This window comes from Dromaius novaehollandiae, chromosome 2 (genome assembly GCF_036370855.1).
Source record: "Dromaius novaehollandiae isolate bDroNov1 chromosome 2, bDroNov1.hap1, whole genome shotgun sequence".
Lineage (NCBI taxonomy): Eukaryota > Metazoa > Chordata > Aves > Casuariiformes > Dromaiidae > Dromaius > Dromaius novaehollandiae.
In genome coordinates this window covers 123,738,419-123,763,109 of record NC_088099.1, presented here as the reverse complement: position 1 = coordinate 123,763,109, position 24,691 = coordinate 123,738,419, and positions in this window count along the sequence as shown.

Below are 24,691 nucleotides of genomic sequence, written 5' to 3'. Positions count from 1 at the left end.
ATGAAAATACATTGCATCTCTCTTTGCTGGCCTTTGTAAAGTAACAGCTAATGAGAGTTAAGAGAATCACTATGAAACTTAACAAACATACAGACCCTCCCCTAGTAGATGTACTAAGGGCCTAATTTAAAAGATAACAGTGTCTTATTTTCACTAGTATAGGAAGGCACAATTTTCTAACCCTGAATTCTAGGAAATGATTCTTTAGTTCTCGTTATGTTCCTGCTATTTCACCTGTGTTTTTTTATGTGATGCAATGTTGCAGAAGAATGGACAAGAAAGGAAAAGCTCTTAACTGAGCAAGCAAGTAGCATGGTAGTGGTTATTACTTGCAAGAACTATTAGATATTGAAGGGTGGGAAGAAGTAAGAGATTTATAGTGAGAGAAAAACTGCAAACCCTGGAGGCGCTGAAGACCAGTATATAACTTTACTTCATTTTTGTTCTAGAAGTGATGCTTTTTATAAGAAAACAAAATTTGTTAAGAGAAAAGGGCAAGCGTACATTCAGGAAAGCTTTGAGACTAATTTAAATAGAGATATTTTTAAGGCCATTTATTCTAGTTCATATTTTCCGAAAACATTTAATGAATCATTCTAATTATATTTAAAACATGGATGAATAATTTCCTCTGTAAGCTTTTTTCCCCCAAATATTTGATCACTTTAAAAGAAATATATGTTTACATGTTCTTTTTTTCTAGTTTATTTTAATCCAGCATTTCTACTTTTTTACATTATATAGATGAACGAACATTAATGAATTCTCCCTCACATTAGCTTGTCCCTTTCCAGATTCATGAATATAACATTTTCATTATTAGTTTTGCTCATTTTTAACATTGATTTCCTTCTAACATTTAGAGCTAAAATATGATTTTTTTTTTACTAACAATATGAATTAAAATACTGCATTTCTCTACTAAGAGTTTTATTTACTATGTCTCTCATCCAAGAAATGTATAAACCAGCTCATAATGTTCTTTTGGCAATATGCTGAAAAGTACAGAGAGATCTTATTCTGTTCCAGTCCATAAGGAACGGCCTTCTACGTCAGATCACTGGTCTGTCTAGCCCAATATTCAGTCTTTTAGCATGACAAAGGAGATGTTATTTAGGAATATAGGGTAGGACAATAGGAGATGCTATTATCCATCTGTTTTTTAGTATTAAAAGACTTTTGAATCTCTTCTGTATTATCATGAAGTGGTCTTACTGTAAATGAAAACCAGGATATATTGACTAGTGGCATAGGTTTATTTTCACATTTCCTTAAATTGTCTTCTGGGCCCAGGGTTCTTACAAAGAACTGTTGTTATCAGTTTTGCTGAATTAGACCTTCTATTTTGCCATTCATACCACAGTAGCCTTAAGAATAGTGCTTGCTCTTCAGCTACTACATGGGTGAGAGAAGAAAGAACCCATTATGTTTCTTTCAGTGGTCACTTACAACAATTTTAATTAAAATCAATAGGAATTTTGCAGATACCTTAAATCAGAGAAAAGTCAGGTCTCTTCTGGCTCTTTTTCTTAAAATAAAAAGCCATTTCATTAAAGGGGAAAATAATAGATAAATAGTTGAAGCCAAACTCTTTCCTTAAACACAACTGGGCTACTCTCAAGCAACATCAAGAAAAGGAATTAATGATAATACATTGTAGTCAAAAACAGGATCTAAAAGCTGTTAATTCAGAATAATAGTTAGCCCAAGATAGGTGTTATTTTAACTCAGGAAGAAGGATTAGGAAGGGGGAAAAGCCATGTTTATACTTATTGAAAGAAGACAGGACACCTTGATCCAAAGTCTCTCCCACAGAAATGGGAAACTGGTACTTAAACAGAAAAAGGAACACTATCCTTCCTTCTTTGCCTTCTGTGACATTTTTCTTTTCCTAACAATATGAAATCTATTCCGAGATTTTTTTTCTTTCTTTCAGCTGAATTAATTATTTAGCCATTGTTAACTATTGTTCATAAACTGTTGAAAGCAGCAGGAAGGCACTAAAGCAGACGCTATGATTACTTTCTAAAATTGCAGATGTCTACTCAGTTCAGCAGTCATTACCACGTAAGGTCACTTAGTGATGAGGTGTAAAGAAGAGTGGGCTGGAAAAATACAGGTTGAAGAACATAATTTTACCTCTAAAGTATGTCTCAAAAGCCTGAGCCTTCAAGGTGCTGAGCACCTAAGAGGCACTGAGTGCTAACAACTTCTATTGAAATGAACCTAATTCAAAGAGACTCAGTACTTCTGAGGATATACTCAGAGGCTTCTAGGAACAGTGCCTAGTTTCAGACTTAATTTCTTCATTTTGCACAGTCCACAGGATGGTTTCATTGTTTGCTATTTTATTGTAGAATTTTTCAAAGGGCTTGCAAGATAATTTAATTATATTGAGGAAACTTTTCTCCTTTCAGTGGAAGTGGATCATTCTAACTCAAAGATAATATGGCTGCAGACACTTAAATCCTCAAGAGGGTTTGGCAGTGTTCAGTGTCTGTCAAACTGGACCTTAATTTGTTCTAATTCTAAAATGCTCAGCTCAGCCCCAGGAGCCAGCTAGTCAGCAGTGACTAGCGGCACTCAACATGAGGTGGATCAAAAGATTATTAATTCCAATATCTGGCCTCTTCAAGATTCTCTCAAGATATGTTTCAAAAAGCAAAGCACATAGATATCACTAGTTTCTTTGAGCATCTCAATCCTTTTTCTATTCTTGAAAGAAAATATCTAATAAAGAGCTTTCCAGACTCATCACTTCTGCTACCTCACTATAAATCTGGATTTTTTGTAATATTTCCTCTACAGCTATTTCATTCATTGGATGGCATAACACTACAGACCTAAAACACAGTAGAAGCAATCTGCCAATCAGAAATTTCACTTCTGAAAGACAAGATTTGCACTCATGCTTGGGACTTTATTTTTTTCCAGATGTGCGGTAGGAGTAAATCCTGCTTACTTCAGCGGGGTCCGCAGGAATCCTGGATGTAAGCACAGAGTCTCTGGGGAAGGGTCTTAGATATGCTGTTATTTATTTAGTCCTGTACTGTTGAATAAATGCTATTGCCAAAATCAGATAACCAGTCTTTCAGTGAATATAGCTGGATCCTTTAGAGAAGTAGTTTTCAGTTTCTCTCAGGAATCCTAGGTGGTCTGTGGACTACTTCTAGTAAGTGCATGAATGTTAAATATACAAAGCAAATCAATTCTCCATAGGCTTTGATTTGCTCTATGCTCTATTTGCTCTGTTTGGGTATGCCCACACTGGGAATCAGTAGTCTCACATCACAAGTTGAAACACCTCTTTAGTTTAATTTATAATATTCAGAGGATTTTTTTTTTAATAAAAAAGCAGATTCAGAAAGCAAGACAATCTTGAATACAGTTCTTTTAATCAAAAAAAAATATATATTCATGTAGATTCAATCACATAGATTCATGTGTATCACAGGAATCACATAGATTGTTCAGACTGTTATTTCATTATTTGTCTAGTTTTTACATAGATGAGATGAGAGAACATTAAAATATGCAAGAAAAGAAAAATAATCAAATAAACTGAAAGTTAGGGCTCAAAAATTTTGACCTATTCTTTTAAAAAGTGTTATTTTTCAAATGGGAAACAGCCTGGCTCAGTCAGAATAGCCAGGCTTTTTCTGTCCTGAAGTTTTGCATATAGGCTTTTGCTAGTAATATTTGTTGTTGGTGAGACATCTTTAGGACTCATGCAGGAAAGGAAAAGTTGGAGATATAATAAGAAGTTTTAATTGTTAGCAAACAAACTGTTTGTCAGAAAGGACTAATGCCATGTTTCCTCTAACCTGAGCTGAAGTAGCTTACCAGAGAGAGAATTTCCATCCTCAGTTTGAATAACAATTTTGATATAAATATGACTAGAAGAAACTTCCTTTAGTGAGTTTCAGCATCACTTGACATACATTATATTGACTTCTCCCATCTTATCAGAGAGTAGAAAGATATTTTTCTGTAAGTCATTCCTTCAAAAATAAATGTCCAGCTGACTGATCAAAAAGTTAATGTCCAGCATCTAGTATGTAGATAATTAACAATGACCTTGATGATTAGAGGCTTTCAGTATGCATCAAAATCATATCAGAGAGAAATTGAAGTAATAAAATAATCTTTAAGACATTTGTTAGTCATTGAATTTTGAGTGTAAGGATAATTTTTCAAACCACATCTTTTTAAATACAGCTAATCAATTTCTTTATATAACAATCTTATTTATCGCTTTTGCACTGAAAGGTAGTGAATGCACAAGCTCAACCACCAGCTCATGGAAATGGTGCTTCCTTCTTCCTATCTTTCCTCAGAGCATAGAAAGCAGGGAAGTGGCAAGTTAAGAGAGAAATAAACTGACCTAGGGGGACTCTTGCTCTCATTCTCCAGTGGAAACTCTCTCCATACTGTAAGGCTTTCCTTTAGGGAGTCCATAGGGTGGCCTGAGGCAGGACCAGAGCTCTCAACACAGCTTTTGGAATCTCATGGCTGCCTCATGGAAAGGAGCAAAGAACTGAAGTCACTTTTTTGTAGATTCCTAAGACAGATTTTCTAATGCGAGGAGAAATCAAGCAAAAATGAGGTTCTCATGATACATTTTGTGATTCCTATTTCACTTGCTAATTTATTTACAAAAAAGGGCTGTCTCCTTAATCTGATTATATAATGATTGTGAACGCTAAATTACATGATTAAGGTTTTGTATCACAGACTATGCACAGAGGGAAAAAAGTACAATTGGGATGAAACTACGTAGTCGGAAAATAAAGAAAATCATCCTGTCAGCTCAAATAAGTGGAAAAGTTATATGCTTTAGGCAAAAACAGCACAGAGAACATAGTAATGTTGTAAAGGCTGTAGAAATAATATGTTAGTGACACTGATGTGGTGAAAACAGAAATGGCTTAGTCACAAAGTCATCTTTATCAAAATCTTTTCTGTCCTTTTTTTGTCTGAATAGAATTTCTGTAATAAATTTATTTAAAACACTAAAATTCACAGTCAAGGAACACTTAGGTCACATCAAAATTCATGCACTTTCATCAATTTTTATTTTAATATATTAATAAAGAATAAATATATGAAAGTGTTTAAAATATATTTTATTTATAGACAACATCTATTTTAGGCTCTTGATTTTATTTTGTTTTACAGTCAAGATGGAAGATGACTCTTTCTATCTTGATAACTAGTGCATGGCCAGTTGTTCAGTCATCTATTATTTATTGTTGTACAGACAGATCGAGAAGAAATTCATTACTTAAAAAAATAGAGGAAATGAAGAAGTGAGAAAGATACAAGGTCTTTACTGAATATATTTTAACAAAATCCTCTAAATTCCAACATGAGATGCAATCATTCCATGTAAACTAGGCAGCCTATCATATAATAATTAAAGATTACAACATCCTAAATTACAGTTTCATTGCTTTCAATACCTTTTTTATCTTTTAATGTTTTAGTTTTCCACCATAGATCTGCCCACAAAGCAAATGAAAAATCTTTTTTTACATCAGGCATGTGTCTCTATTGGAATCAAGGAATTATTATTGTGTGGTGTAAACACAAATAAACATCTGTTTCTTTTGTCCTTGTACAAGCAATTAACACAAAATCAGGAAGTAGATTTCTCACAGGAGGAATTCTTGCAACCCTCTTGCAAATGAGATTTGCATTCTGATATTGCTAAAGATTTTTATTTTTAAATTTGCAGATAGAAGAAAACTTTGTATGCAAAGAGCATTAAAATATCCTCAGAATAAAATGCACAAATAATAAAATCACCTAGGTGATACATTGCTATGTCTAATAAATTATCAAAATATGATTACATACTTTGAAAGAGACTCTCCTAAAATTTGTACCCTTCTTATGTCACTGAAGTGCATGAGCTTTGTATCAGAGTCACTGAGGTTAGTTCTTTCTTTCTCGTTCCCATTTTTAGTGCTCTTCCCTGACTAAGGAATTGCTCCAGAGATGTTCAGCACCTCTTGTAAAATGCCTGGGTTCGTCAGTCCCCGTAGAGCCCTTGCTTGATCCTGTGTAATACCAATCATAGGATGACAGAGAGGGAGATGTTCACTGACAACTTTATTAGATTTTAACTGTGGTTGTCTATATTTCTTTTTGCTTCACTTTTTTAATTACATCTCACATACCTTATTGATCATGGCTAGATGATTTTTGGAAATCAGTGACCTATCCATAGCCCAGGAACGCAAAAGAAAAAGAAAATATCAGTTGGCTTTAAGATATTTTGGAAATAGAGAATGGCATTATGTATTAAAACAGGTGTTCCCGATATCGGTTTGGAAGCACAAATGAAGAGATGACACAGGGAATTTAGAATGCATAATGTGTGCATGTAGGGAAGGCAGGCAGGCAGGAATGAAGGCAGGCAGTTATTTATCAATTATGAGACAGATAAATAAGCCAGCTGATAACAACCGGTCTTCCTAAGGGAAGAAAATATCTTTCTTGACCTGAATGAGCTTTGCTGATTATACATCCCACGGTATGTTTCGTGCAAAGGGTGAGCTCACTGATTTACCCGCTTCAGTTCCAAGCAAAACACTAGAGCTGTGGAAGAGGACAACCTAAATGGCCCATAGCTGGCACGTGTGACCAAGCAGGTGCTCCCCACGAGCCAGCCCTCTCCTGCTGTTCACCTCCTCGCTCCCCAGGGCGCAGCTGCACATGCTTGGGGGAAGCTGCTCCCCTGCCTGCTGCTGCGGTTCCAGCCTCAGCTCTTACTCACACAACACCTCAAGGTACTGAAACAAATGAAGGGGGTTGCAATGGAGATACTAACAGATGTAACTGAAATAAAATTAGTATGTTGAAAAACTGCTCTTTTCTTAAACAGTCCACTACATCAGCTCTTTCTGGTAAGTTCGGGAGCGTTTTTAATTAGCGTAGCAACATACGGCATGAGAGAAGTTAGAAAGGAGAGTATTGTAGTGCATGAATTAGTGAGGATTTCTGCATTATGAATGGAGAAGTATCCAGACTTTAGAGACAGAGTGTGGGAAGAATCAGTAACGTTTAAGCATGCAGGACATGGAAAGGCTCACTGGAACACAAGGAGTTTCCCTGCCAGGGTGCAGACAAACCAAAACTGCCCTGGCCTACGCTGGCCTCATGGGCAGCAATGCAGGGTTCAGCTGTGCCCAGGCACTTTCAGTCCCAAACTGTGAAGTCTTCACTGCAGGGCGCTGAGCTGTGTGTATTGCCACATTCAAGTTCATGCTGGCTACTGGATCTTTGAGCTACTCTGTGCAGTAAAGATTTAATTAATCGGGTCTCCTTCTGTCCTTTTTACAGGCTGATCAAGTTCTGCCTTAAAAGTGAGGTGGGAGGAAGGTGGAGGACAATGTCTTGAACTTGTAGGTCTAGAGAGAGAACTTCAAACACAAGTCAGGTTACGGATGGCAAACAGGATGGCAGTGCTTCCCATACTGATAGAGAAGTGGGAAAAGTTTCTGAAGGAAAACTGTAGGCACACAGTCTTAGCCACTCTGATCTTCAGGAATGATCAATTATCTGATCCAAAATCTAACCAATACCAGCCAAACTTCATGCAGACGAAGGCTATTTTATCCTTTAATCAATATGTACATTAAAAAAGGGAATAAAAAGATTAAATAGTTTATTAAAAGCTACAACTAATTACTAAATTATTGTGATGTCAAGATATTACATGATGCTATTAAAAGATTATGCATTATCTGTAAAGTAGTGTCAGATTAAGGAATAAATAATTACAGTATGATCAATCAATCAAATTTACATCATCATCTTTCCTGAGACTAAGCAGATTTATGAAAAATTGATGAGAAACTTATGACTGTGTATATTAAATAAATGTAAAGTCTTTTGACATTAATCTTTTGTAAATATTATCCTATAATCTGAGTTTTCCTATTGAGGTGGAACCCATTCCACAAAGTTTAGATCAATATAGTAGCTCCTGTCCAATTCTGGAATGCTCAACACAGCAGAGATAATTTGGAAAATCTGAGTACAGCTGATGAACTCTGATTATTGCTGTCAGTCCATGAAAAATTGCCTAGTGGGGTACTTGTGGTTATGAATAGAAAATCTAGCCTTTGAGGATGGAGGTTATAGTATATGTCTACGTAAGGATCAGGAAGCACTTGTTAACCATATGCTCTGGTCAAACATTGTTTAGCTATTGCTCCAAACAGCAGTGCAAGAAGATCAAGCAACACTAGCAGATGTGTTATTAGGACACAAAAATGTTAATATGACAAAAAATTGGACAGTATCACTTACAGGGAGAATTCAAGGAAGTGGAATGTAAGAAAAAAGGTGAAGCAGTAGAGGCATGGGTTAGTAGGATGTAACTGCCTATAAAAATGTAGGAGGTAGGAACAAAGAAGATGGGGAGGAATTATTTAAGATGATTAAAGGTGATAAAAGCAAGAGTAATGGCCTGAAACTCAAGCAAGATATATTAATTTACATGTTAATACAGAAAGTTATGATAGCGAGGTCAATTAGAAAAAAGTAACAATTTGCTGAAGAAGATAGTCCTAGTAATATTGCCTAAGGTATCAATGAGACTAACGTAACCCATTTCTGCATTAGCAAAGGCAATCCATTTACAGAAGAGTGAAAGGAAGGGAGAGTTCATTTGCCAATCACTCTTCTGTGATTGTGTATTCATGGATATTTTTATCTGGAAAAGGAATATATAGTTCCTTGTTTGTTTTTTGCTTTTTTTTTTTTTTTTTTGAATGGCTTTATTTTAAAGTCAGTTTCCTGATTAATCTTTGTTCTGTGACAGCAGAATTTACAGCATAAGGCTGCTACATTTTGTGCTTGAAGTTTTTCTTAGACATTTATTCTATATGTTGCTTATATTCATTCCAGATGGTCTTATAAAAATGCTATGATTCTCCCTTCTGTCTCTTTTTTTGGCTTCCTAAAAGCTGAATCATATTCACTCCTAGTCATGATATATAGATATTGATGATTATATTTTCTTTTTTTTCTCTGACATTGGAAATTAAATATGATTCCGCAGCACTTTCATATATATAATCATTTTATTTTTATATCACAAATAAATACTCTTGAGGACATTCCTTTTTACATTCTTTTCCATACTGTACTGTTTGTTCAGTTGAACTTGTTCATACTGTAATTATTTATTCCTTAATCTGACACTACTTTATAGATAATGCATAATCTTTTAGTAGCATCATGTAATATCTTGACATCACAATACTTTAGTAATTAATAGAGTCATTTAAGGGTAGCTTGCTCAAAACAAACTAAAGGGACCACTTTTTTGTACAATATATACTTAAGCTGTTCCAAAGTTTACATGGAACAAGCCAAGAGGGAAAAAAAAAATCATTGAGGGCTTCTGGATGCAAAGGGCTCCTGGATGTTATCTACTTCAGTGACTGGTGCAGCACAAAGAGGAAGGGACTCGACTGTGACTTGACATAATCCATTACAGTTCTTTTATTCTTGCTGTGCATAAGACAAGTTTACTTCATTGCTATGAAGTTCAATGCAGTTGCTTGTCCTAGATAGATGCACACACTATGAATTTGGAACTAGCAGCCAATGTGAAAGATATTTCTGTACCTGTTGCTTTCCCCCGCTAACAGGATCCTGCACTTGTAGAGTTGTAGAGGGTAAACTACAGGAGAAGGCAGGTACCTTTCCACACTACAAGCAGGGCATACTGGTTGGCATGCTGATGCCTGACTTCAACTTCCATTTCACCAGAAGGGAAACTGCTTAAATAACACTAATGTTGCATCGACGTGAGTACACACGAGCACTCAAAAGTACAGACAGAAGATGGATTCAATTAAAAAGAAACTCTCCAGTATATTTTACCACTAATGGAAGTTTACCTTCTGGACCAGTAAGTCCCTGAGCAGTAGGTATCTGGAAGCTGGGAGAATGTAATAGGAAAGTACCTGTGTATATTTATCCTGTGTTTATACTCTTCTTTAGGACTCCACTATTGAGCACCATCAGAGTTGAAATATTGCGATAGATGGACCTGGCTTCGATCTTTGTTGTAGTATGGCCGTTCTTAATTTTTATGTTAGATCTTTTTAAAAACAGGAGAGCCTTCTGAATTCAGGGAGAATCTATATGTTATATAGTTTGTTTGTTTGTTTGTTTGTTTTCAAGAATTGATGATATTACCTTAGCATAAACCTTGGCAATAGCAAACTACTTTACAACTCCAGCATTGCAAATAAATTGTAACTGAAGACTTATCTTGTCCACCTGTCTGATCCCAAGGAGACATTGAGATGCTTATTTATGGTTATCCTTCTGAATATTCAAAGAACGGGGTTTGGGCTCCACCCTAAATACTTAAGTATTCCATCTCCTCTGTTAAGTGGTTGTGTGAAGATGATATCCTTGTGTTGAACATGCTTTTTTGAACAAAGATTCAGATGCTTAAAATGTCTTTAGGCCCTTGATATTCAAAGTGTTATTCTGGGCTGGGGTGGGGAAAAACTGTGGTTTTCAACTGCTGGTCCTCAAAGAGGAAAACAGAGACATTTTTAAAGTCTATCCTTCAAACAGTTATACAGCACAGTCAATGACTTCATTATATAACAGTAATTTTCCCTATCTAACAGTAAATATAGGACGATAACATACACTGATTCTTTGGTCTTGTAGATGTGAATGACTTCACAGTAGTTTTAGATGAATTAAAATTTCTGAATACTTTTTTAAGAATCGCAATAGGGTTGTGCAAAGGGCCAACATTTCTCCTGCTACTACTAACAAAGGCTGCTGCAACTCTGCTGTGATGCATGAAATAGCTGGGAAATTTGTTATCACTCTTATTTGTAAAAAAATAGATGTTTGTGTAAGAAGCCAATATGTTATCTTACTGTTTTTCCTTTTCTTCATTCCTTTTTTTCAGTACCACCTCACACCAAAGTAAAGAAAATTCTGAAATTAAGAACAAGGAAAATTCCAATGTTTTTAATTTTGTATTTTATTTTTTCACCCTAACTTGGAATGCCTTTTGCTTTTTCTGGGATATTTATGAATTATTCTCAGAGAAACTTCTCTTCGAGTTCTCCCTTCTCGCCTTTTAAATTCATGGCAGTCTTTGAACAGAGTATTACTAAAGGTAGGTGATGAGGGAAATTAGACAAAAGGAAAAATAAAACTTCAGTTCTAACTTTCAAATGGTGTTGAATGCATGTAATTATTATTATTTTTTCCTAATCAGTAAAGAGCACTGCTTTCTACTTGTCCAGGAGATTTCTGGCAAAACTCTAATAAAGCTGACAAATATCATTGCCTTCTCCTTAATGCCACTGAAGATAATAGGAGTCTGTACTAGTTTCAGTGGGGACAGGGTCAGGCTCTTTTTTTATATATTTAAAAATTTACATATGACTTTCTCAGCCAAGTTGCTTAACATAGATAATATCCAGCACACATCTGTCTAGGGATTCGTTATCTTGATCTCAAGTGGACTATGGCTTGCTAGTTTTTCTCTCTGTTATTCTTGTTACCAATGTTTCATCCGAAAAGGTAATAATGTAGGGGGTCTTTTTCTCTTCCAATTTGTTTATACTTATTAGTTGCTTTGGTATAATTTATTGCAATTAGAACTAATAATAATCTTTATGAAGGTTAATAATTCAGTTTCTATTTTTTTTAACATACTGTGAAGCTGTTTAACATTTCAAGTCCTAGCATTTTTAATAATCTTTTGTGAATATACTTTTAAATATTAAAATTTTCTGTCTTTTTAATGTGCAAGTAAAGTCCACGAAAACTTCTATGAAGGTAAACTTGGAAATATAATTAAAATTTGTTGAGAGTTAAACTGAATGGTTCATTAAACATCCACTTACTTCTGAATTATGTTGCTCTATTTAGTCGCTAAATGTATGTTTTCCTGAAACACTACTTAAGTTAAGGTGCTTAATCCTTTCAAGAAATCATTACAGTAGTCTTTCTCTGAAAGAAAAATAAGGAATCATAATAAAGCGTGGTAAGCAATGCTTTCAAACAGAAAAGTAGGATGCCTTGAGTAGCTGATTTTCAAACATAAGAAGACGTGAATTAACCCCAATCAGCAGACTATAAAGCATCAATGCAATGAGGTGCATACGACTCATCATATTTCTATGTTAGTAATTGGGCTGAAAAGAGAGAGTCTATTAGGAAGGACTATGGGGTTAATGTTTCCTCACAGTACTGGGATGTCATCACTGGAAGTATTGCTGCTGGAAGTGTAAGGCTTCAAGAAGTGGCATAGCTTAAAACAGCAACAATCCCTGATTATTCTTATAATAAGGCATGTGAGAAGGTGCTGCTAAAATGCCCTACCCAGGAATGGTTTCTAAACACTTAATTCAGTCAGTCCATAGGAAATTCTTATTAAAAATATTCAGTGGAATTTACCAGTTCAGATAAACAATAGTGTAACAAATTATAACACCTCACTTGAACCATTGTGTCTGATGTGTGTGTCCCTACTCTGTGGAAAATTCAAACAGAACTGATCTGGCTTCCCTGCATCTTCTTAACAAAGAATTAATAAAGATTCCTTGCATTTCCATGGGCCAGGAATATGCATGTTGACACTGTAACAGCTTAGTTGATTCATGGTAACATATTAATGTGCTCATGATATTTGACCTTGAATCTGAGCCTTAACAGGAATAACGTGGAGAGAAAAAAAAAAAGATTTTAGGCAAAAGGAAGGAACAGAAACCTCAGTAAGGTATAGGCATACTCAATAAGCAAGGCATACTACTGATATCAAGAAATGACAAGACACTGAGGTATGCAACCTGGCCTGATTCAGAGTATATATGCCAGACTACAGTATTACTTTCCAATTCTAAAACAATTGAATTTCTTGAGAAAGAAATGCATCAGACAGCATCTGCCAGAATGTTAATAAAACCATTAGGCCACATGAATTTTTTCTTTTTTCCTTTCCCCCCCCCACCCTTTTTTTTTTCTGGTGAAGGTGCAAGAAATGGGGTTTAATGTGAGAACTACAAAGTAATTAAAATACTTAACATACATGGAAACCATTGGTAATCCCGAAAAGGAGAACTTACGGGCTGGATGGTTTTTACAAGTTGTGTCCTGGAGGACACCAATTCTGGTGGACATCAGTTCTGGGAACATTTTTAAAAATACTTTCATTGATGATCAAGATATGTAAATAAAATGAAATGTGATGATGACACAAATTTGGATATTCTATATGTATGCAGGTGAGAAAGGATACCTTGAAAACAGGAGTAGTAGGAATGAGCTGGATTGTAAAGATACAAAGTTCAAGGGCATATATTTGAGATTAAAAATGAGAATTCTGAGTTGAAATATGATCTATTCTATTGAAAGCAACAGAGGGGGAGAAATACCCATATGTACACAAAAATGCAGTGAATAATGAAAAGCATTTGACTATGAATAAAGAGAGTAAGACCACAGAGTGAAAGGGCCAAATAATTGCCAGTACAAAAGGTAAAGCATGTTGCTTTGGAAGGGAGATATCCTTGGTTTTGTTTATACAGAACTCAGAATAATGGAACACTCTGCTTGACTGAAACTTCTGTCATTTTTGTAATGCAAATCAGAAAAGGACTTTATCAACCTGACACAATAGGGCTTGAAAGGTACTAGAAAATATATGATGTAGAGATGTCTTGACTGGGAATACAAGAACACATCAATCATAAATTCTACTTCACATCCTAAGAAGAATGAAAACATTGTTTGCTGTGAACTTAGTTTTACAAGGTGCTGAACACTTTCAGCTATTACAAGAGCAAGGTGTTTCTCAAAACAGATCTACATAGGCCTGTGAGTACAGTTCTGAGTTTACATAGTCAGTTTTGATATCAGTTTTTAGCTTTGACTTTCACAACCATATGAAACCTGTAAGATCAACTCAAAATAATTGTTAAAAGGCAAGCAGTCATCTACCTTTAAAAATTATTTCTTACAAACCTCATTATTCTTGAGTACTATAAAATCAGCTTTTGTGTCATAGATAGAGAATTCATAAAGAGAAAAGAGATATTAAAGAGCAAATCATCCAGATTCTGAAATACTATAAATTACCATCTGAGACAGATGTGTTTGAATATCTCATTTCAATTTGTTTAAACTGCCCTGCCAGTAAATGAATGATTAAATCTATGAGCAAATAAAATAATGAATGATTTTTGCTCCGTAAGATCAAAATCAGTAGGTATGAAATGAAGACTATTACTCCTTTTAACGTAAGTAGAGTATATATATAAAATTCAAATTACAATGAAACCTATATTTTAATGTAGTGTAGTAGATGTCAAAAATCGATTCAAAATTAGATCATAAAATCAGGAAAGTTGTATGTTATTTTTGGTAGAGTTCAGATGTACTGCAAGGCAGAAAGAAGAGTAAATCAGCAGTTCGCTGTTACTGCTAAATAAATCTCTTCCTGAATATAAAGAAGAAAAAGTTTTATTCTGTTTGATATAACAGCAAACAACTCCTTGGAAGCCTGCCAATTTCCAAATTGATTATAATTGCTATAATTGGATATTTTAAATTCTAGAAAGCAGGGTCTCATTTAAGCTTGTGTTTGTGTGACTGTATAAAAGCCACAGCCAGATTTCTTTTGCCAAGTTACTCAGAAAATAAAAATACTGAAATGTGAAGTGTATCACCAGTAGTTTTCTGTTTGCATAGTTCAGATCATCTCCTGACATCCTTACTCTGGAAAAGTATTCAGTGAAGTACTGATGTGGGGGGATTGTGTGGTTTGTGGCAGAAACAACGCATTCATGGGGAAGTTATTGAAAGACACTGGAAAACAATGGGAACAGTGTTTTCTTGAACTTCCAGGGTAGAGAAGGGATTGACAGAAAAGGAGCCTGAAATAGACTCCCTGTCTTAAATTGATTCCATGTCACGCAAAGGCATGAAGAAGTGAATATAGCTTGTTATTAACACTAAAGTTGTGTTATCCTTTAGTCAGGGAAAAACATCAACAGCGGCCTTCTGTTTTGGTCAGTTATGTAACCTGTGTGCTAAGAAGTGGTCTTTTATTGGTGTTAGGAGAAATAGAGAAAAAATAAGGAAAAAAAATTAATGGCTTCCCATTAACCTGAAATGCAGTATATTTGTTCCTATATTCCCTGGTTCTCTTAACTAAAAGGGGTGGAAAAGAAAAAAATAAAAGACCTCAGTGAATTTATATTACATATTATCACTCACTACTTATTAGAAGAAAGGATTGCATTCTTGTGTTCTACTGCCATTCCTACCTCTGACTCATCCTGAGACAGTAAAACCACTTAAAAACATCAGAAACCTCTAGAAATTGTTTTACCTCAATACAGTGCCCGGATATGAAGTGAGATGCTTACCTTTTAATCCTCAGATGTGAGAATAATGGCTTTAACACAAAAATGTTTGAGTTCACTGTTCTATAAATGAACATAATGGTATTGATCTCCTCCAAGACTCCTTGATGTGTATTAGCACAATATTTGTGCAAAGTATCGTGAAGTCATTGATTAAAACTTAACACTATCTTTTATGATGAGTCAATTTCCATTTCTCCATTCCATAGTAAGAATAAATATTTCACTGAACAAGTTGAAAGTACATTTTTTGTAGTTGTGTTACAATCTGATGTTAAGGAAATGCACAATGACGACATTAACTAGGCAAAAATGAGACACCATATATCACAGAAAGCTTTTAACAAAAGTATTACTCTTTCTACCTATCTTATTGATTAAAATTCATGTTAGAATGTAAGGTTTCAATGTGATTTTCCTGGAAAAAATTCTGTACGTACCTCATGTTTCTCAAGCCCGACACTATTATAAAGATTGCAGCCCCAAATATAGTGCAATATTCTTCATATTATAAAATAAAAGCCATTATTTCTATATAGAGAATTCTAAACTGATAAGTTTCTTTTCATCATGAGCCATTTTATAGACGACGCTTCTATCAGCAGGAGATTCAAATACAAAGGCTTTTTGGAACTTGAAGGTCTCAGACTGAAACTGTAAGATATGCTTAAGCTGTTTGTATACGAATAGGCAGCAATTAAGAAGACACAAAATTATTCCAGAGCACTGCTGTAGCTATGGCAACTAGCTTCCACTGTACTTCATTTAGATAAATACATCCAACAGCTAATAAGAATGAGTTTTAATATTTTTTTTTCATTATGGAATTTCCTGAACATTATTTTCTCGGGTTAAAAAAAAATATTATGTACAAATGAAAGAATTACTTATTGGTATTATTTCTCCATTAAGAGAATTATTTTACCAGAAGTATTCAGTATTTTTAATGTTCAATTCAAGTTCCTACATCAGAAGTTCAAAATGCTTTTTTTCCCTTTATTCTTCCTTTTATTTAACCAGAGAAAATGGATTTGGGGTGAAGTTTTCACTTTAGTGAAGACATAGATTTCAAAATATTTCACCCACTCGTCTTAGCTATTTCAAGCTCTTTCTCTAACTTCTCATAAAACATGAACATAGATGTTTTATGTATATCAAAAGCCCAGGGAGGCCAAAATCCACGATATAGGTACCCAAATTTCTAAATGGGCTGAGATTTCAAGGCTCTGTTTGTGCTCTCCAGTGCCAGTTTATACCAATTTAAGTCAGTGTTGCCTTCATCCCACCTACGCGTGTCCCTATCCCTTTCTCGTGCTGATAATGATTCCTCTCTCATGCTGCAGGGTATTGACACAGCAGAAAACTCACCTTGCAGAAAAGGAGACTCTGTCAGTTTAGCTTGCAGACCCACATTAACATTGAAGCAGACGAATGCAATGCTGTGCCAAGGAAGACAACAGGACTACAAACTTCGATCAGCTTAGTTTGTCTGGCAGCTGCTTAAAAATATCCGAAAAATTGAAACACTTTGGCCCAGAGTGTAAAAAGTGTGTAAGAATTTAACTGCCTAACGTTGGTCAGTGGAGGCCGTTCCCTGTAAGGGCTCTCACAGTAAGAACCTCATTTTAATCCTCTAGTCACTCTCTGAAAGTCTCTCTCAAATCTAAAATCTTTTGCTTCAACAATTTGCACATTAACTATCTAAATACATTTGAAATTTTAGACTTCAAACCATAGTGAAATCAGGAAATAATCTTCCCATTGACTGCAGTGGACTTTAATAGTCTAATTCAATCATTAAGTCCTAAATATTGAAAACACTGGCTCTCATTATCTCAGTTTATGTTATCTGTGACATAGAAAGAAAATGCTTATATAAAGCAAAAAGTACACCAAAACTCTTTTGTGCTCAGACTGAAATATGAACAGGTACTTTAAATGCATCCACAAAGGTATACTCAAGAGTAATGCATGTGCATTATTGTTTTAAAATATATTATTAAAAAAACTACAAAAATGTATGTGTTTAGTGTAATTTTGCAAATCCTCATGAGATCATTAAGTGAAATCTATTTACTTCAAAGTGAAATGAAATCTGAATCCCCCCAGTGCCCCACCCCAGAAATATTTAAGTTACACTCTCAAATGGCATGCATGCTAAATATATGGCTGAAAGTGCCTTCATTATTTAGATTTTTGTATTAAAAAGCTATTATGGCTAATAAAAAAAACACAAAATTCAGAACTGAAAATCACTTTCATTATAAATCTCCCCCCAGTTCTAAGAAAAGCAGTGTTATCTCCAAGTATTTTTCTAAATTATGTATAATATATAACTGTTTAAAGCATTAGTTGCATTAGCTTGAAGCACGATGGAATATCACACACATTTTCTCTGATTTATTTTCAAAATATGGAACTGTGTACAAGATTAAGAAATTGTTCCAGCTTACGATATAACTTCAAACTCTAAGAGTCTCTTAGGCTTTATCATCATAATGAAGCAAAAAAGCATAGTTACAAGGTTCTTTAAAAAACTGTTTTTATATGGTGAAGTAAATAGCAAATATTCCAAAGGCAGTAACAAAATATTGTAGTATACAGAAATTCTACAACAATATTTTCTATCTTGAAGAAACAGTTAGCATTATGCACAATGTTATTAGGTGTGGTTTACTAACAGTTAAAAATCACCCATGTAATATATGGGTGCAGATATATGCGTAATTGAGTTATGTAGATATCTTTGCAAAAGCAGCCTTTAATGTTAAACTATTACTGTATTCTATAAGAATCTACTAGGTAAATCTATTTCCAATATCATAATGTGATTATTTACTTTCTATTATACTTGATCTGTTGCTGTTTCTATAAGAAATCTAGATTTTGACAGGTTTCTGGCTGAGAGACAGAAAGGTAAAAATAAATATATGAAGATGTCCTTGTTGAAGCAATCTTCAATCGCTTCACTGATGCTTCATTTTTGAATGACAACAAGCTTATATAACTAATTTAATTTATTTTATTTTACAATAAATGAGAACTTTCAAGGAAAAAAAAAACATTAAAAGTATTCATAGTTGGTTCTAGAATATGTTTTATTAGGACAAAGCAAATATATGTACATACCTACAGTTTATGTCTTTAACATTCAACCAGATAAAATCCAGTAAAGATTACACATCTTGACGTAAGTCTTTTTCTTTTTCAGTCTATACCTCTATACCACTACAATACCATAATTTAATACAATGATATATTTTCCTTTTAAACAATTTGGGCTTATACTAGGAAAAACATTTGTTCCAATCTCCTAATTGCTGAAATCATGCCATGGTATTTGTGAAAATAATATTAAATACTGAAAAGAAAACCCAAGTTTCCATGGCAATTGTTCTGTGTCACAAAAGATTAAACTGGTCAGAAAAGATTTTAAGGCAAATTGAATTTATTTTTCAGCCATTAGCAATTTCTCATATGTTATAGGGAATTCTGAGAGAAACAATTTTTTTTTCATTATGTAGCTCTTCTTTCAAGAAATGCGGAGTTATTTCAGTCCAGTATTTCAGTGTTTCAGTCCATGGTAGTTCAGAATTCACTTCACTTGCATTTTCTAGTAGATTCAATGTTTATTTTTTTTTTGGAGAGAGTTATTTTAGTTTTTCTCTAACATTTAGTATCTTCATTTATAAGTAGTTTGACATCTGCTTGTATGAGAGGACTTTTGTTTCTAGTTATCATGCAGCAGCTGAATAGCTGACATATTCAAGATGAAGTTCTTCATAGAAAGCTGCAGAACTACCATCAAGAGAATTTTGTGGGGTCACTTTGATTTTGAATCCAAGTTCTCCAACGTAGCATGTAGCAAACAATATTTTCATTGATTATATGTGTCTGTTCAGGAGGATATATTTAAAAAATGATGCATTATAAGCATTTCTTTTCTTTTCACAGTTATTTTCAATGAGCAGGATAAATGTTCCGAGAAATGGAGGGATGCTGGTACTCTTTTTTTTCTCAGTGTAATATTAATTACAAAAATAATATACTACAAAAATTAGTTTAAACATGAGATCCGCATTGCAACAGTAATGCGGAATTTAAACAGTAATATTGTGTTTAAATAAAAAGCAACAACATTCTTCTAATGTCTAGATAGAACAAATGATAACTATTTACCCCTGAATGTCATGGAATTAATCTCATGTCCCTGCAGGAAATTCTAACTATTTTTGTAAATAAATTGTTAATTATATGTGTGTCCTGGTGAGGTGAACTGGCTAATGCAGTTCCTAATCTCCCTTTGGTAGATCTGGCAGATCAGCAGAAACTATGCAACATAGACCAAAATGTTCAAATTTTAATTAATGCCTATGCTACATTTTTATCAGAGAGTTGGAATAGAGATATATTTCAATTATTATTCTTTCATAGCTAATTAAAATCACAAGGTAGCTTATTCAGCAGGATATTTATTCTCAGTAGAGTTTGTTAATTTTTATACAAGAAGATGAAGAGTTGATTACATAATCTGAGATGCAAAACAGCTGCAAATATTGAGCACATTCCAAAGGAGACTGTCATGAGTGTTCACTTAAGACAATCTGTCTATCCCTGTGTTGTCAATGGTAGAGATAATTTTCTTTTGACCAAAACCAGTATGTGCCAAATATATGTATGGGAGTACAATCTGATATCATGTTAGATTGAAAAAAATTTCACTTCAGTAGTTAAACACTTGGTTAATTTCAGTTTCTAAATTAGTATTTTAAAATATTTTTCAATAAAAATAAAATAAAAAACATACTACTGTAAATTTTCAATAAACTTTTTCTGAGGAAATGATGTTATCTCTTGCCTAAATGATATTCTCTCTTGCTAACTGATATTTTTCAAATTTTCTGAGAAAATTCTTGGAAAGTTCATCATATAAAGTCTAAAACCATAGAACTTATTTACATACCAACCCTGCCCCAATTTTTTTTCCAGCTAAAATTTGTAAGCAAATGACCAAGCTATTTCCTGGGGATGACATTATTATTTTTGAACCAGAATACTGGAGTCTCAGTTATGTGGAAGGCTTTATAATGCCTTGTAAATGGAGTTTTGTATCAGAATCATGCAAATGTTTTATACAACTAGAGAGAAACATGAGTGAATGTAAAATGTGCAACTGCAGTTTGATCCTTATAGAGTTGCAATTACACAGTACGCAAAAGCCATCTGGGGCGGAACCTCTACTTACTTCTTCTTGCGGTCTTGAAAATGCTAACTGCTAAGATATTAAAAAATTCCCAGTTTAAAAACTGGGACATAGGTCTAGTGAAAACAGGTGTCATTGGACAGCTGGGAGATTTTTCACAGAGAAAATCTTGTCAGAAAGTAATAAAGATAAATGAAAAGGAAAGAAATGGCCACTTGGTTCTGCTCTTTTTTGGACACTGACGGAGTTCAGGGCATGCACGAAATCAAAAGGTGGCATACGGAAAATAAGTGCCTTATTTCAGGAAAGTGAGCTCTGCTGAGGTCTAATGGCAGAATTATGAGAAGGGGCAGACCAACACCTCATTTTCTGTTTGGACCCTTAGACATCCAACCTTGGAGCTAGATGTAGGAAAGCACTACCGGAATTTCTACTGAAGCTGTTAGGTGACAATATATGACAGGCCTTGAGGAACACTCTGGGTTTTATTGATTCATATCTTCAGCTGTTCTAAGACTTGAAAATGTTAGATACCATAGAAAAATAATGTTATTGTGTCTTCAAGGCAGCTTGTGAATATCTGAAGTTCTGAACAGTTTTCAGAAGCATACTGATCTTGGCTTACGGGCAGGAATTTTTATGAATATTCTTCTGAGATACCTAACTCTTAGTCTAGCTATGCCATTAAGTGCTGCCTTGGAAAGAATACAAAAGAGAAACTGGCAGTTGCTCAAAGCAGAGGCAAAATCTGTATGCAAAAAAATAGAAAAAAGGTTTACAAATGGCTATAAAGCCAGTACAAGGAAGAATAAAAATCTTAAAAGCTGCACAAAACTTGTCATAATTTACTTTTTTCTAAGATGCAGATATGTTTGAGAAAATGTGATGTGTGAATTCCAAGCAAATGATGAGCTTTGAAGGCTTATGGATTTCCTAGTAGGATACGGATTATTCCATTAACTCAGTAAGATTACTGTTGGGAGAAAGGTCAGCCCCTAAAAGACTGTCTGTACAAGACTGTGTTAACTCAGCAAAGCGTTTGCTGCTCAAAGGACCAAGTCGGTAAGGTCTCATTTTGTGTGATGCCTGGAAGTTTAAAACCTGATAACATCTACATTCCTCAAGTAATTTAATTAATTACCATTTCTGTATCTCTAGTGATTGTGTGGATGGGTTGCTCAGTTTATGATGTGCTTGAAAATGAATAGAAGTCCAATATCTTCTCTCAATAAAAACAGATCTGGAGACGTATGTAAGCTATTACTGAATGCATATTTGCTTTCATAGTGAGTGTCTTGCCAGTCTCTTACTTAGACTGTAAAGTGCTCTAAGACATCTTCAATATGAAAGGTGCTATATGAATACAAATTGCAGTCTGTGTTTCTGTTCAAATGAACATAAATCTTAAGTCTGTATATGGTAATTCATGTACTACAAAATAATATTAATCCTGTTTATATTTGTTTTAACCTGGTGCTGAAATCAGTAGGAAAGAGAAAAATTGTCCCTGAAGTTGTTTCAGAAAACTGTTACGCAGTATCAAAAAGAAAAAGAATAGCTAGCAGGCTGAGGCCTTGATAGGATGGTGCATCTTCATTTCAACATAAATGAATACATCTTAGTCTGACTTTTTTCTGGCAAACTCTGCTTGGTGGAGTGGGAGAGTAATATCTGTTCTCTGAAACTGAGTCACGATAGTCTTACAGACTAGCAAACCCAGGTTTTGAATTTTCAGAGTACTAGCTGAGTATAGTTTTCACATGCTTTTTTAAATCTACTTCACATCGAAAGCAAGACTCAAATCTACAGAAATTTTTTGAATATATTGATTTACAAAAAAATTAGTTTTGATTATGGAAAGTTTGATAGCCATTGGTAATAATTCTAGAGAATAATGTGCTTGGGAAAGTCATGTTATATCAGCGTTCTGATCTACATTAGTTCTGTACAGTTTAGAAAATGGTACTAGAAGCTGCTCTGTTCCACTCAGCACGTTACCAGGTAATCTGATTTGACCTCGGAATTGCTTTTTCTACACATCTTTTCTTCTTTTTCTTTCTGTGAACAGAGACTAATTGGTGATCATTTCCAGTAAAACACTTTGGTAGCAGTGCTCTGGAATAATTTTTTTGCCTGTTAGGATATTTTAGTGCTGATGGAGTTTGAAGTTAAAGATTTTTGTGACATACCAATTATCAAATATAAAAGCCCATTTAGTCTCACTGATTCTCACTGTTAGAGAGCTTAAGCAAAACCTAATGAAACAAGTGTGGGGCATCTTCAAATGCATATATGCATTTCAGAGGTTCTGGAATTCTTTTGAAAGGACAGCAGTAAAACTCAGCTTTGAAGAGAAAATGAAATGCAACACCTAGAAACTCGAAAGCAAAGTTTTTCTGTACTGATTATTGAAAAGGGTGGCAGATCCTTTTAGATCCATTTCCACCTTCGTTAGGGGAGGGTTTGAGAGAGAGGTGGCAAGCACCAGTGGAAGTGCTGGGTAGATCAGTGAAGCTCGTGTAAGCTAGAAGCCATGGACAGCATAATCCATTTTTTTCCATCTATCATTCTATGGGTAAGGAGGACACAGAAACACCTTTGCACAGCCTGCATTTATGCAGGAATTCGTTTCACTGGAAATCCTGAAGGACCTATAAATACTGTCTGATTTAGTCATATTCAAGTTGCACATGAGCCAACACTGCATGATTGTTCACAGTGTTTATGTTAGTTCATAGTCTAGGTCAACTCTGAAGAAAGACGATTGACTTTTAGGTTAGGGGAGGTGTGAGGGGCAGGGAAACAGAAATGTCTGGGAATGTTTTCCAACTCTGTTCTGCTCTTATAAATAGAATGAGCTCAAACACCAATTAATTGCCTTGACCCGGCTTATCCATTGCCTTGACCCGGCTTATCCATAGCGGCCAAACTTGTTAGGCCACAGTGTCTGACACATGCTTGTCTGCCTCCATGCTGTGATCAGTGTCACACTACAAATCTGAGTGCAGCAAGTGTCAGAAGAGCACTCTCCTTCCCAGCATCAAAGCTGGTGTTTATAGAGACACTACTTATAGCACTGAGAAAAACATAGTCCTAGTTAGAATCTGGTTAAGAGCATAGGTACATGAACAAATTTCCTGCTTGTAAAATTTAAAAGCAAGATTTTACCTCACGTATGTGGTCTAACTCTTAAATGCCAGAACAAAGATGCAGTGGGAGTTCATATTCAATGCCTTATCTCTGAAAACCTTTGAGTGCAAATGCCCTTTCTTTCAGAAAATGCATAAAAACTAGGGCAGAGAGGCCTCAGCATAACATCCTCCTCTATCTCTCCTCCCTCATATACCATGCAGTCCACTAGCAGTCATCATTTTTTAGCAAGGCACATGTAATGGCTATCATCCAAGCGTGACAGTCTACCTATCTGACAGAAATGCTGGTCTTCCAGTGATTACACAGAGTGTTAGCTGTCTGAGTGACTGCTCTCTAGTCATCCTGAAAGAAGGTGATGTGAAGATGGTGCCTGACACAAGGAAAATATAGCAAAAGAGGAATGCAGTGGCATCTGTAACAAGCAGAATGTCATAGTGGAATACAATGACATTTAGGGGAATTTATAACATTGAGTTTCTTCCTGCCAAATGACAGTGATGACTTAGTTGTAATAAGTCATAAATATGCTAAGGTCTATGGAGTACTCAGCTAGCTTGAACTATTTGCCAGGGCCACGAGAGCATGGGTGCTATGTTAGGCTCTGTCAGTGGGAAATGGAGGACCTATAGTCATTTTAGCCTCTCCTGCCTAGCAAATGTATTTTCCCATTCTTCTCTTTTCCTGGAAGAGGGAGGAAAGATGGATGATAGGCAGTGTGTGGAGGAAGTGGAGAAGACTGGTCTCTCTCCTGTCTGACCTATTTTTTTTACACGCCATCAAAGGAGAAAGCACGTTTGGCAAAACAGGGAACAAAACATAAGCAGGAATATGTAGTCAAACATACTCTTCACTACAGAGCCCAGGTGTAGGAAATTGGCTCTCAAGGAAGAAAATGGTTGACTGA